A 13,614-nucleotide genomic window follows, 5' to 3' on the forward strand; every position below is an offset into this window, starting at 1 on the left:
TATCTTTTGGATTTTCGTTCATGTCTTTAGCTTCTCATGTTTATAAGGGCAATTATCTCATTTCTGTGCAATACAGCTTTCAAACCTAAAAAAGGGTAATTTAAATGTAAGCTCTTACCTTCAGACTTCTTCATTGCTCATCCATACAGCAATACATTTAATCAGTTATAACCCAATAACCTAATGTAATAATAAGGTAATGTAATAGCAGACTGTATTACCTCTGTGGTAGATGCATTTAAAGTGCTGCTGTGGCTCCATACTCCAACAGGTTTATGTAATACAGAGCCCCAGGACACATAAGTGTTATCATGCGTTATTTTGAGTGATGTGAATGGGACTGAGTTGAAAACACAGAGGAGAAGTCCCTACTGATGCTGTGTTAAAGAGAGCTCAGGGGCAGGAGAAAGAGGACATGTCAAATGGCTCACACAATGGTCAGAAGGTGGTGGCTCCTAAAGCCAAACAATTTTTACATTGCACATTGTCACACCTATTGCAATGGCGACAAGAGAAGGCCTTAACTGTGGCCTAAGTGTAGAAGGTCATGACTTTCACAGCATTCTCATTTCCAATCTGTAACAATTTATCAATTATCTCAGTGCTGGTTGGCCTTTTCACCCCATCCCAACCTCAACCCCTTTATATCGTTCCAGCCATTCTTTCTCTGCCAAGTAGGAGTAGGCTAATTGAGGTGATTTTTCAGTATTATGGTCATGTCGGCTCCTCTCTCAGACTCAAGCGATGCATATCTTTATTGCATCTCTGTTGCAACAAGAGCTATTTTCTTTCGCTGGTGCTTTTCATAAATATAACTCCAAATACATTGAGGTGTTTAAATCTCCCTGTATGACTGCTCCTCCCACGCCCCTCTTCATCCATCCTCTCCTCCCTGAAGCCCTGAAGTAGCCCCCTTTGCTGGCAGCGTGGGCTCCTTAGTCAGAGAGAGTGTATTTGTCCTGCAAGTTGGAGGTCAGAACACCTATTTTGCAAGTGTAATTGTTATAGGGCCCAGAGTTTCTCCTGACCATGTGATCTGACCAGGGAAAACTCTGGGCCTAATAGGCTAAGGTCCCACAGGTCCTCGTCAGATCATGTGGTTAATAAATACTACTGGAACCTAGTTTTAGTTAACACCTTACTTTTCAAATGTCCAAGACCAAGAGAGCAGCATGTTATATCTAAAGAAAACGCACTATCATTCATTGGAAAAAGCTGTTATTATACAATCCTTTACATTCCCCACTTTCCGGTGTGAAGTAAAGGCATATTAATGTACTGTATGTGGTGAGCATTTCAAGTCATGGAAACCATTGGAACACAACAGGGTCCATTACCTCAACCACACACTGCTTCTGCTTACACAACACTCTTCCTCCTATTCCTTCCCCCTGTTCTCACGTATACTGTAGCTACTAGCGGTTCTCCGTTGGCACATCAGGCATATGGTAACCCTGGCTCACCCCTCCCACACACCCGGGGGTTCATTTCAGCAGCTACTGCCTCAGTATTCTGCTCAGGTGTTGGGTTCCCCTCTCTGCCTTTGGTATCCTGTCAAGACAGGAAGCTTGTTCGGTGGTGGAATTGCAGTGGCAGCCCCCACAAGCTCAAGGCAGGGGTTGCTTGTAATTTCCCTTTGTACATGTCACGAGAAATGTATCGAGAAACAGGACATTGATGCCCAGGGGTTTCTACCCCTGAGGATGACTCATAACCACACCTTGGCTGTGAGATGTCATGACTTTAGTGATGCACCTTTTCAAGTCTGGGCAGATGTTATGGAGATAGATGGTAGCTGGGAGGAGGGTCTCACCTCATGTGGTAGAACCCTCTCCCATGGCATTTGACCCTTCACACAGCTCCCACTCCATCAAACGGTGACATCCAAGTACAGAAATGCTTCGCAGAGTACATAGCTCTTTGAGATGCAGGAAAATACAGCACTAGAATGAATAGCCCTTCTGGGAATGGCAATCAAAAATGGACATTTAAGCAACAAAAATCTAAATATATTTTCCTCCATAATTGTATTTTTATTTTGCTGCATGCAGCGCAAGTTAGACACATGGAGCTTACTTCGTTTCGGCTTAAGTTAATAAGATGATTTATGTCAGTATGGTATGCTGTGTCTGGGTGTATGTCTCTAGGGTCTATGAAGACTGCGGCTGTGAGAGAATGTGTAGGTTGAAGTTCCATTCCGGCTAGGGCTCCTTTGTGCCTCATCCAGTGTTTCCCTGTGAGGTCGGTGCCTGGCGGCTGGTGCCCACAGTATGACATGTGCTGTGGTAAGCATTGTGGTCCACCAGGAATGACAGCGGTCTGCTGTGGTACCAGCCTGCACCAGACCCTGTAATGTCTGGGGCTGGGATATCTGTGGCAGATAAAAACACACACGTACACAAATTCATACACGCACACACATAAAGTGTACACACACACACACACACACTGTCTCACACACAGTCACACACACGTTATGTTATTCTATCCTCATGGGGACCTAAAATACATTTCCATTCAAAATCCTATTTTCCCTAAACCTAACCTTAACCACTAACCCTAAACCTAACCACTAACCCTAAACCTAACCACTAACCCTAAACCTAACCACTAACCCTAAACCTAACCTTAACCACTAACCCTAAACCTAACCTTAACCACTAACCCTAAACCTAACCTTAACCACTAACCCTAAACCTAACCACTAACCCTAAACATAACCTTAACCACTAACCCTAAACCTAACCACTAACCCTAAACCTAACCTTAACCACTAACCCTAAACCTAACCACTAACCCTAAACCTAACCTTAACCACTAACCCTAAACATAACCACTAACCCTAAACCTAACCTTAACCACTAACCCTAAACCTAACCACTAACCCTAAACATAACCTTAACCACTAACCCTAAACCTAACCACTAACCCTAAACCTAACCTTAACCACTAACCCTAAACCTAACCACTAACCCTAAACCTAACCTTAACCACTAACCCTAAACATAACCACTAACCCTAAACATAACCTTAACCACTAACCCTAAACCTAACCTTAACCACTAACCCTAAACCTAACCTTAACCACTAACCCTAAACCTAACCTTAACCACTAACCCTAAACCTAACCACTAACCCTAAACCTAACCTTAACCACTAACCCTAAACCTAACCACTAACCCTAAACATAACCTTAACCACTAACCCTAACCCTAACCCTAACCACTAACCCTAAACCTAACCACTAACCCTAAACATAACCTTAACCACTAACCCTAAACATAACCACTAACCCTAAACCTAACCACTAACCCTAAACATAACCACTAACCCTAAACCTAACCTTAACCACTAACCCTAAACCTAACCACTAACCCTAAACCTAACCTTAACCACTAACCCTAAACCTTAACCACTAACCCTAAACCTAACCACTAACCCTAAACCTAACCTTAACCACTAACCCTAAACCTAACCTTAACCACTAACCCTAAACCTAACCACTAACCCTAAACCTAACCACTAACCCTAAACATAACCTTAACCACTAACCCTAAACATAACCACTAACCCTAAACCTAACCTTAACCACTAACCCTAAACCTAACCACTAACCCTAAACATAACCACTAACCCTAAACATAACCTTAACCCATAACCCAAACCCTAAACCTAACTCCTAACCCTAAACCTAACCACTAACCCGTTACCCTAATTGTAACCCTAAACCTAACCCCTAAGCTTAAAATAGCCTTTGTTCTCATGTTTTACTATCCCTGTGGGGACTTTTGTGGATTTTAGGTCCCCACAAGGATAGAATAACCACACACACACACACACACACACACACACACACACACACACACACACACACACACACACACACACGCACATACGCACACACGTACGTGGGTGCGTGCGTACACAAGCCCCTTGCAATTACAGAGCAGAACTGGGTTTAATAATGAGGAGCTAGGGCAGGCAATGTTAATGTTAGATGGTGTATGGCAGTGATTTCACAGACATTTGAGGCGAGGAGGGATTCTTGCCAACTTTACCTCAGATGATCAACCACTAAGACGTGATCAAAACCAGGCAACTCCCCGCCCAGGACCCAAGGTGGAGATAAACTTTAGAAACACAATCTATCTTCAACATTAGGCCTTAGAGGCCTAAGAGGATTTCTGAAAAACATTTAGCCGTCTTCCTTTCTCATCCACTGCTGTGCATGATGACACATGTAGCTGGCAGACTGGCACTAAGTACTGTCACTTTGCACCAGAAAGACAGAAACTGAGCATCAGCACCACACCATTGTATCCAAGAAGAGCTTGGAAATATCATCCTATGAAAAACCTGCAGTCTGCAGTGCTGTACCAGCAAGCAAGTGCATGCAATAGGGAGACCACAATAGTTATCCGCCAAGGATTTGAGACATCAGGGTGAATCCTAACTTCCAAATGTATGTAGCCTCCCATTGATATCACTGCATGACTAAGTAAACATTTTATTGAAGTGGAAGTTAGGATTTAACCCATAGTGAATGGCTCATGGTGTGTGGAAAATCTGGAATTTTTGTAGAGAGGCTTTGGCATGAGGAAGTTAACAACAGATCAGCACTTCTGAATTTAGCTGGAAGAAGACAGTCTACAAGTTTCAACATGTGGATTAGTCAGACAAAACGGTGCTGTCACACAATCATTCTCTATAGCCTTGCTGCTAGTGATTACTTCTCTTACTGTAGCTTGGAGGCACAATCTAGTTCAGCATGCAGTATTTGGGTTGAACATTTGTTATGGATGAAAATGTATTAAATCAACTAGCATTAGTTTATATATTATTTTGTTTTTCATTTCAAATTCAAAATGAATATAGCCAACAATAGAATTTGATTTGTAATTTGTTGTCATTTACTACAATACTGCAAAAGGCTTATTGTCAGTGACAATGTGTATTTCACCTTGCTGCTGCCTATGGGAAGGAGAATAGCTCAAATTGACTCAGACAGTGTGGCATGTCGGGGCAGGACATGATAGGTGAACTATGAACAATGGTCTCTCTGTCTTTCTCTCTCTTTCTCTCTCTCTCTCTTCCCATTGTCTTTTCTCTGCTATGTTTATGTTTCCCTCAGCCGACGCCAGATTTAGTCAAATAAAGCCTCTAATCTGGTCAAAGATCAACATCAGGGTCTTTCTATAAATAAAGGCGCCAATGTGTGACATCAGGGTAAAAAAAAATAATTGTTTGATATACATTTAAATATACATTTTCTTGCAACTTCACATGTGTAGTTACAGGATTAAGAGTCTAGATAGGCACAATGAGACCATAACTCTTAGCAACAACAAAACATCTACATCATTCAAAATGTCACATGAAATATGGACATTGAATGTTGCTTTGTCATGCCTAGTTGCCGGGTCGGATTGTGCTTTAGTCAACTTCTCTATCATTTATAGCCATGCTAATCCTTCCAGAAGAATGAAGAAGATAAACAACAGCATTTCTATATATTTTTTTATAGTTGATATAGTCATTTAATACAATAATATAATACAATGGGTTCTGTCAACAAAGTCACTGACAATAATAATAACCAAGAATGAAATCATTATAATCAGTAAACTCTTCAAGCAGTGTGTGTGTGCGCGTGTGTGTGTGAAAACTCGACATCACATTCTTGCTTCCTATGTCCTTGTTTCCTCCACTCCTTGCCTCTCCTTAAAAGTGCATTGGAGACAGTGGGGAGGAACCTTCCCTCTCCCCCAATGTGCTTTGAGAGGGAGGTGAGGAATGGAGGAAACAAAGGGAGAATCTCAATTGCATTTCCTTCATTCCTCATGTCTGATCTTCACCTCTGATTTTCTAATCCAATGGGTTTTGAGAATGAGACGAGGAGAGAGGATGCAGCAAATCAAGGAAATGCTATTGAGGACAGAGGAAGCAAGTATTTGACAGCTATTAACAATCTTTGCCAGTGCCAGACTGACTGACTGACTGACAAACTGAGCTACCATAAAACCCATGGCGTGTCCAGAAACATCCCCTAGCCCCTACTGCCCAGAGTCTAGACACTTGTGGAGATCTGAGCGGGATTGATAGGTAGTGACATGGTGAGAGCTCCACCTTACCCTCTGAAAGTCTTTGTGCAATTTTGGCAGTATTGCTTACACCTGTCCAGTTTTCTCAGATCTCCACAAGTGTCTATGGGTAGGACTAGGGGTTGTTTCTGGACAGGACCCCACAACCATTCAGGTGTGTGGTGGACCTACAGCATGAAACTTGAGGTATTGGTTGGATGTTTCATTCCATTGCTATACACACACAGATTTGCACAGGTGTAAGCTGGACACACCCACAACACCCCACCAGGCTGATCAGACAGGTTTGGATAGCTGGAGACCTGCTGCAAACAGTTAAAGGATATATTTACATGTCTACTATTCACACCCGTGCTTCATTCCAGCTAGTTAGATGTGCAACCAGTGACTAACTATAGTTAAGGCATATCTCTAGTCTAGCAATAGATACTGTTGTTTTGGCTGTATACCATCATTTAATAAGATTTTTTTATTTATTTAGCCTTTATTTAACTAGGGCAAGTCAGTTAAGAACAAATTCTTAATTACAATGACGGCCTAGGAACAGTGGGTTAACTTCCTTGTTCAGGGGCAGAATGACAGACCTTGTCAGCTCAGGGATTCGATCTAGCAACCTTTCAGTTACTGGCCCAACACTCTAAGCACTAGGCTACCTGCCGCCCCTGCCTTCCCAGATTACCAATGGTTAGCTAAGTAGCTAGGAATTATCAATCAGATAACCATTTACAGTAACAGCAGTTCATTAATAAGTTAATACACAGTAAATCTTGTGCAGAAATGTAGAAATCTTACCTTATCTTGGAACTGTGGCACGGTATGAGCAGAAAATAATAGATTTATGGAATGGAGTTGGAAGGGTGACCTCCTACTTTGAAAGGACAGGAAGAGTTGGCTTTGCACTTGACCAGGCATTCCACATTTAACCCCAACCACATTTAACCCCAACCACATTTAACCCCAACCACATTTGAACATCAAAAAGTCAAGTCGTTTTTTTGGTTTATATGGGGGGATTTCTATAAAAAAACGAATAAACAGGCACTTTTCATGTTCCCAATTGCTCAGTTTTAACTTGGAAAACAAAAGACCAAAACATACACAGACCGTAATCTTATTTTAAGAATCTTGATTTAATGTTGTCTGGGAAGTAGGCTAATTATCTTGAGCGTCATAACAACACACACCAAAATGCTCTGTCAATCCTCCAGGTCAACATTCATTCCAGCCCTTTGGCTGTTAAACTGCGTGCAGTATCACACTCTTTAACACTCGACTGTCATTCAGAAAATCCTTTCCTGAATCAGCTGATGTTGCGTGATAATGTCCCCGTGAAACTAAACAGCTAGACGTCAAACAACTATTATGTGTAATTATTGAAGAACCCTGTTAATGACAGTATCCATTTTTGTTTTATTACTCATATTAAAGTTACTCTTTCTGTTTGAAGCATTGTATTTTGCAATCACATACATTATTTTGGATCAATGTGTAATTCAATTGATAAATGCTTAGTATATTATATAAGAAGAAGAACATGTATCATTAATGTAAGGAAAGGAAGGTATTGTTTAAAGTCACCAGATTTTTGTCAAATCTGTGAAGACTCCAAGCGTGAGAAAGGGTTTATACATAGATTTTGATTCAACTCATGAAATACATTGAATGTATCTATGTTCCCCGGTTATTTCTTAATGTATTCACATGAAAAAAAAGGCTAAAAGCTCCAAACAGTTGTCCACTACAAGAAATGCTCACTGGTACCCTAGTTTATAGAAAGACCCATCAACAGAAAGGCTTCCAGATTACCAAAAATATCTTCTTGATTACAACAAATCCACCACCCTATTTCTCACCATTGAAAGAAACCGTGCGGACCTGCACTCCCAATAACCCCTAACAAACTCTGATTCTCTGACTGATGGGCCTCGGCTGGTGCAGTGCTGGTCCGTACTCCGCTTTAGGGTTACCACACGTTCAGAAGAGTTTACACATTTACATGCTTCTCCCCACTCAAACACCAGCCATTACATCACTGTTGATGGGTTTGATAGGTCTCTGATGATCACCTAGTCTATTGACACTAAGACGATGGTGAATAGGGCCTGATTGTATGATTACTGAACCTATGGGGTATTACGTAGTAATGGTGTGTGTTTATCTCTACAGAACACCCTTCATATGTGTTATCCGAGGATAGCTGGGGGGATTTTAGTTGTGGATGTTTGCATCGCTTGCTATGTTCCATTATCCAGTCACTTGAATATGGGAGCTCAAGACTGGTTGAGAGTCATAAACAGACCAATAACTACAGAGATTGAAACCAACTGAATGAAATAAAGATGGCTAGATACCTAATCAACACCACTGACTTAAAAAGGTATTGGTTTAGGATCATTTACTTTATTATAATTTTCACTTCAATCATTTAGCAGACACTCTTATCCAGAGCGACTTACAGTAGTGCGTGCATACATTTGCATACATTTTCATAAATTTTTGTACTGGTCCCCCGTAGGAATGGAACCCACAACCCTGGTGTTGCAGCTGAGCCACACAGGATTATAATATATTTTGCTGCATTCTGAGGTGTTCTTAACCTTTAACAGCCGTTTGCTGGTATGAAATGTCAATGGGAACACTATAATACACTATTTCCACTAATCCTCAGTTATGGCAATGGGGCTCTGTCTTGTGGCTTTGTGAGATAAAGGTATAGGGACACTATTATTGTAGCCTTGTGTAAACCACTCTGTGTGCTTCCCCTACAGAGGGAAAATAAATGACTATCAGCTGTACAAACACAGAGCCTGATGTAGTTCATATAGAAGATATAAACATCTTTGCTCCAGGCATGTCACCGTCTCAGAGAAATAAACATGTACCTATTCCCATGTGATTTCTCATTTGTAGTGTTATTGAAGGTAAAGACAGTTCAGGGCACGGGGAACAACATTAAGACAATTTATTCAACATACTGATGATGTCACCGCAGACATGCTCCGTGTGTGTGTGTGTGTGTGTGTGTGTATGTTTGAGAAAGAGAACAGCAATCACATAATTATACTTTTTTTGCTGGGTCACTTCCTAGAGCCCAGTGGAACTGCTGATGGAATACTGATTCTGCTCCGAAGGACCGCTATCCCATTACTCCCATGTGAGATCAGAACAGTGACCTCAGGAGTGTGTGTGTGTGTGTGTCTGCACTTCCTCCCTCTGCCCCTAACAGCTCTCACAGCCTTGGCCCTTGCTTCAGTCAGAAAACCCTCTAACCTCCCTCCACCCTAGTCGGATGGATTCCATAAAATTACTCCTGAAAAGAGACGATATCTCTATTCTCTCTCTTCTCTGAGTCTCCTTTCTCAGTGCATTCATAATGCGGCATCTTTCTGTCATGGCTTTTATTCAGAGTAAGAGATAGGTCGTATTCACTAGAGTTCTATTTAGATGAATTAGGCAACAAATGGAAGAAAATGGACTGAAACAGGGAGAAACTACCTGAACTTGTCCAATAAGAAACACTCATTTTCTATGGAATTTTCTTTGCTACGGTGTTCAGAACCATGAGTTTGGGTGACCTTGTCCTTTCCTGGCTGTCTGGCGGGGGTCTAATAGTGCTGTCAGTCCAGACATTGAGGGCCCCGCTGGGAACCCATTCCTCCCTTCAGCCCTGCCGACTGCAGACTGAGAGACAGACACATGTGCCTGGGCCTTGACAGATATCCCCCTATCCAGCTTCCTTCTCTAGTTTCAGTATGTGTGTGTTAGTGATGGGTGGAGGTGGGTAGATGGGTATGTATGTGTGTGTGGATGCATGTGTGTGGGTCTGTGGAAGTGTGTGTGAGTCTGTGTAAAGTGAAAGTCTGTCAGAAACCATATTCATACAGGCAACTCTCTCTCCCTTCCCCCCTAACTCTTAGACACTGACTGAGTAGCTCCTTGTCTAGTACCCACGACATATGTTACGCATTACTCCTCGAAACGCATTACTCCTCAAAATGCATTACTCCTAAAAAAAACATTACTCCTCAAAACGCGTTACTCCTCAAAATGCATTACTCCTAAAAAAACATTACTCCCGAAACGCATTACTTGTCGAAACGCATTACTCCTAAAAACACATTACTCTTCGAAATGCATTACTCCTCGAAACGCATTGCTCCTAAAAAACATTACTCCTCCAAACACATTACTCCTCGAAACGCATTACTCCTAAAAAACATTACTCCTCCAAACACATTACTCCTCCAAACACATTACTCCTCGAAACGCATTACTCCTAAAAAACATTACTCCTAAAAACACATTACTCTTCGAAATGCATTACTCCTCGAAACGCATTGCTCCTAAAAAACATTACTCCTCCAAACACATTACTCCTCGAAACGCATTACTCCTAAAAAACATTACTCCTCCAAACACATTACTCCTCCAAACACATTACTCCTCGAAACGCATTACTCCTAAAAAAAAATACTCCTCGAAATGTATTACTCCTAAAAAAAAACATTACTCCTCGAAATGCATTACTCCTAAAAAATATTACTCCTCAAAATGCATTACTCCTAAAAAAACATGACTTGTCGAAACGCATTACTCCTAAAAACACATTACTCTTCGAAATGCATTGCTCCTCAAAATGCATTACTCCTAAAAAACAATACTCCTCGAAACACATATTACTCCTCGAAATGCATTACTCCTAAAAACATTACTCCTAAAAACATTACTCCTCAAAACACATTACTCCTCGAAACGCATTACTCCTAAAAATACATTACTCCTCGAAATGCATTACTCCTAAAACATTACTCCTCGAAACACATTACTCCTAAAAAAATACTCCTCAAAATGCATTACTCCTAAAACATTACTCCTCAAAACGCATTACTCCTCGAAATGCATTACTCCTAAAACATTACTCCTCGGAACACATTACTCCTCGAAATGCATTACTCCTAAAAAACATTACTCCTTGAAACGCATTAGTCCTAAAACATTACTCCTCGAAACACATTACTCTTCGAAACGCATTACTTCTAAAAAACATTACTCTTCGAAATGCATTACTCCTAAAAACATTACTCCTCGAAAAGCATTACTCCTGAAAGGTATATATATTTTTGTTTCATTACATTTTTTATTGCAAACATGGTGGTTTCTGTGTGACTCTTATTTCATCCTCACTGAGGATCAGTGACACACAGAATAACAAGCTCGTTGTGACAAAACAGATGGAGTGTAGGTAAAGCATGGCCCTTCATTTTGGCACCTTATTCCCTACATAGTACGTCCATGTGTTTGGGGAGAGGGAAGGACACTTAAGATTAGATGTATATTTGTCTTAAATAACCGAAATAAAGAAGCTCAGATGGTTTCTCTATCGAGGGAGTATTTTGTAGTTTTACTTAAAGCTAACTGTTTGTTTTGCCATATATATTTGCTTTATGGCTTAGTAACATGCACTAATGAAGAGCACTTCTAAATCTCAGTGCTTTACAGGGTAATGTTCAATAAGGGAAATATTTATAGTGCAGTTGTATCTGGTAACTTGATCTATTCAGCAGAGTCCAGAAATTACAATAATTGGACTCAAGAGAGATTAAAGGGGTACACAGAGGGAGAGAAAGAGAGAGAGAGGTGATAGCACTTGCAACAGTTCAAGATTTTATCAGCTCTAACTCCAGAAGGCTACCACTATTTCACTGTTGTGTGTTGTTCTGTACTAGATGTGTTCAAAGTTAGTTCACCCTAGTGATTTCTGATCAATGGCCAGTCACCACTGGGTGGTAGATAAGTAGATGATGTGGTCGTTGTCTTTATTTTCTCAGTATCAGTCATCAGACAGACAGTGAAACTAAATATACAGTGATTCACAGGGACTGGCAGAGCAGGTGACAGGTTAGATTGTGACAGGTGTGTCAGGCCTTGTCTCAGCATGTCGCCCTTTGTGAGCCAGACAGGTGTGTGTGAGAGAGTCTAGCACACTTCCTGCACGGTGGAAGTCTCCCGTTCAAAGGAGCCACAGATCAAGTAAGGACGTTCACTAAGAACAAGTTACCAACAGGTTTGCATAGCTAGAGACCAGGCTGCAGTTAGACTGGTGATATGGTATATAAGTATTCTTGAGGGGCAAAAATCTCATTCGGAAACCAGTGAAATAAGTGTAGTCAGTGACTTTGTGTCGTTTGCTACCGTGGAGTTATCAGCCATAACAAGCCTAGGCAGTGCAGTTGTTTAAATGATCAAATGAACAATTAGACACACAAACTCCTACATTAAAGCCTTTCTAACTCACATCCCCCAAATGAATGAACACCTTCATCAGATTTCCTGTTCCTGTGTCTGTCTGTGGGCCCATGCAAGTGAAGCTCAGTCACAGAGAAGAAAGCTCTCAGGTCACATGATTCAAATAAGCTCTCTCTCATTAAGTCCGTGACTGTGGGCCGTGGAGCTGAGTGCTGTATCTGGCTGGCTCGTCTGTGATCACAGGGACAAAAGACAGTGTGTTTGATGAATTTAAACAGCGGCAAGCTAATTACGGTGATGAATGCTAACAAATGTGTCTCTTCCTATCTGGGGTTGTAAGGAAGGAGGTTAGCTAGTCCAGTAGAACTCCAGTGGTTCTGGAACGTTCCTCCTAATGTTTTATGGTAGTATTATTACTCCCAGGATGGCAGGGGGCCCAGGGATAAGGGACGATGGACTGTGTTGAAATGGCAAAACCGCCATATTTTTCTCCCATAGCTTTTTAGTAAATGTCACATTCAGATCTGAAGGCACCGGTTCAATTCTCATCTATATTGAAGTTCCCTTTTGGAAAAATAAAGTTATTCTATTCCATTCCATTCTACTTTATTGCTCCCCAGAAGACTATGATAGATGTTAAAACAGTATTCTCTGCCCCTATAACCTTCTGCACACCTGCAGACCTTATCACCTCCTAGTTGGTAATCTCATTCACAGCTGCAGTCAGTGAGAGACAGACTTTGACTGGTTGGTGCACATCGTATTGCTACCAGATCCAGAGCTGATAGAGAGATAAATAAGGAGGCACAGAGAGAGAAAGAGAGAGAGAAAGAGAAAGAAAGAGATAAACAGAGACAGAGAGAGGGGGAAGTGAAGGAGAGAAAGAGAGACAGAGAGAGAAAAAAGAGCACTAAGCCCTGCACCCTGCACCCTGCAGTGAACTCCTGGGGCTGTCTGCAGCGTGCTGGCAGGGGGAATCTGAATCCATCCAATTTGGTCTATTTGCTCTGCTAACGGTGTCTAAAAGTAGGCCAGCCTGTGCCTAAAAGCAGAGCTGCCAAAATGACTGCACAGGCCTGCACTTGACAAGGAGGATGACAAGAGGTCTGGCAGGAAGGGCAGGACACAGGGCTGCGATTGAGAAGAGGAAGTCCTTAAATATAAGTCAAAAGGAGACCGGGACAGCCGTACTATTATTACTACAACCAACCAGCCCACATTGTTAAACAAAGCCAAGCTGTGTGGTATGGTGCTTTATGCTTGTGGT

At 41.5% G+C, this 13,614-nt stretch overlaps 1 protein-coding gene across 3 annotated transcripts in view; it reads left to right on the forward strand.

The window, feature by feature from the left end:
* LOC106561406 (ankyrin repeat and BTB/POZ domain-containing protein BTBD11-B) overlaps window positions 1-13,614 on the forward strand; it is a 118,607-nt gene that overhangs the window by 1,723 nt on the left and 103,270 nt on the right. The gene's annotated exons all lie outside the window — the stretch shown is intronic.

The sequence above is a fragment of the Salmo salar genome, chromosome ssa10 (genome assembly GCF_905237065.1).
Source record: "Salmo salar chromosome ssa10, Ssal_v3.1, whole genome shotgun sequence".
Classification (NCBI taxonomy): domain Eukaryota; kingdom Metazoa; phylum Chordata; class Actinopteri; order Salmoniformes; family Salmonidae; genus Salmo; species Salmo salar.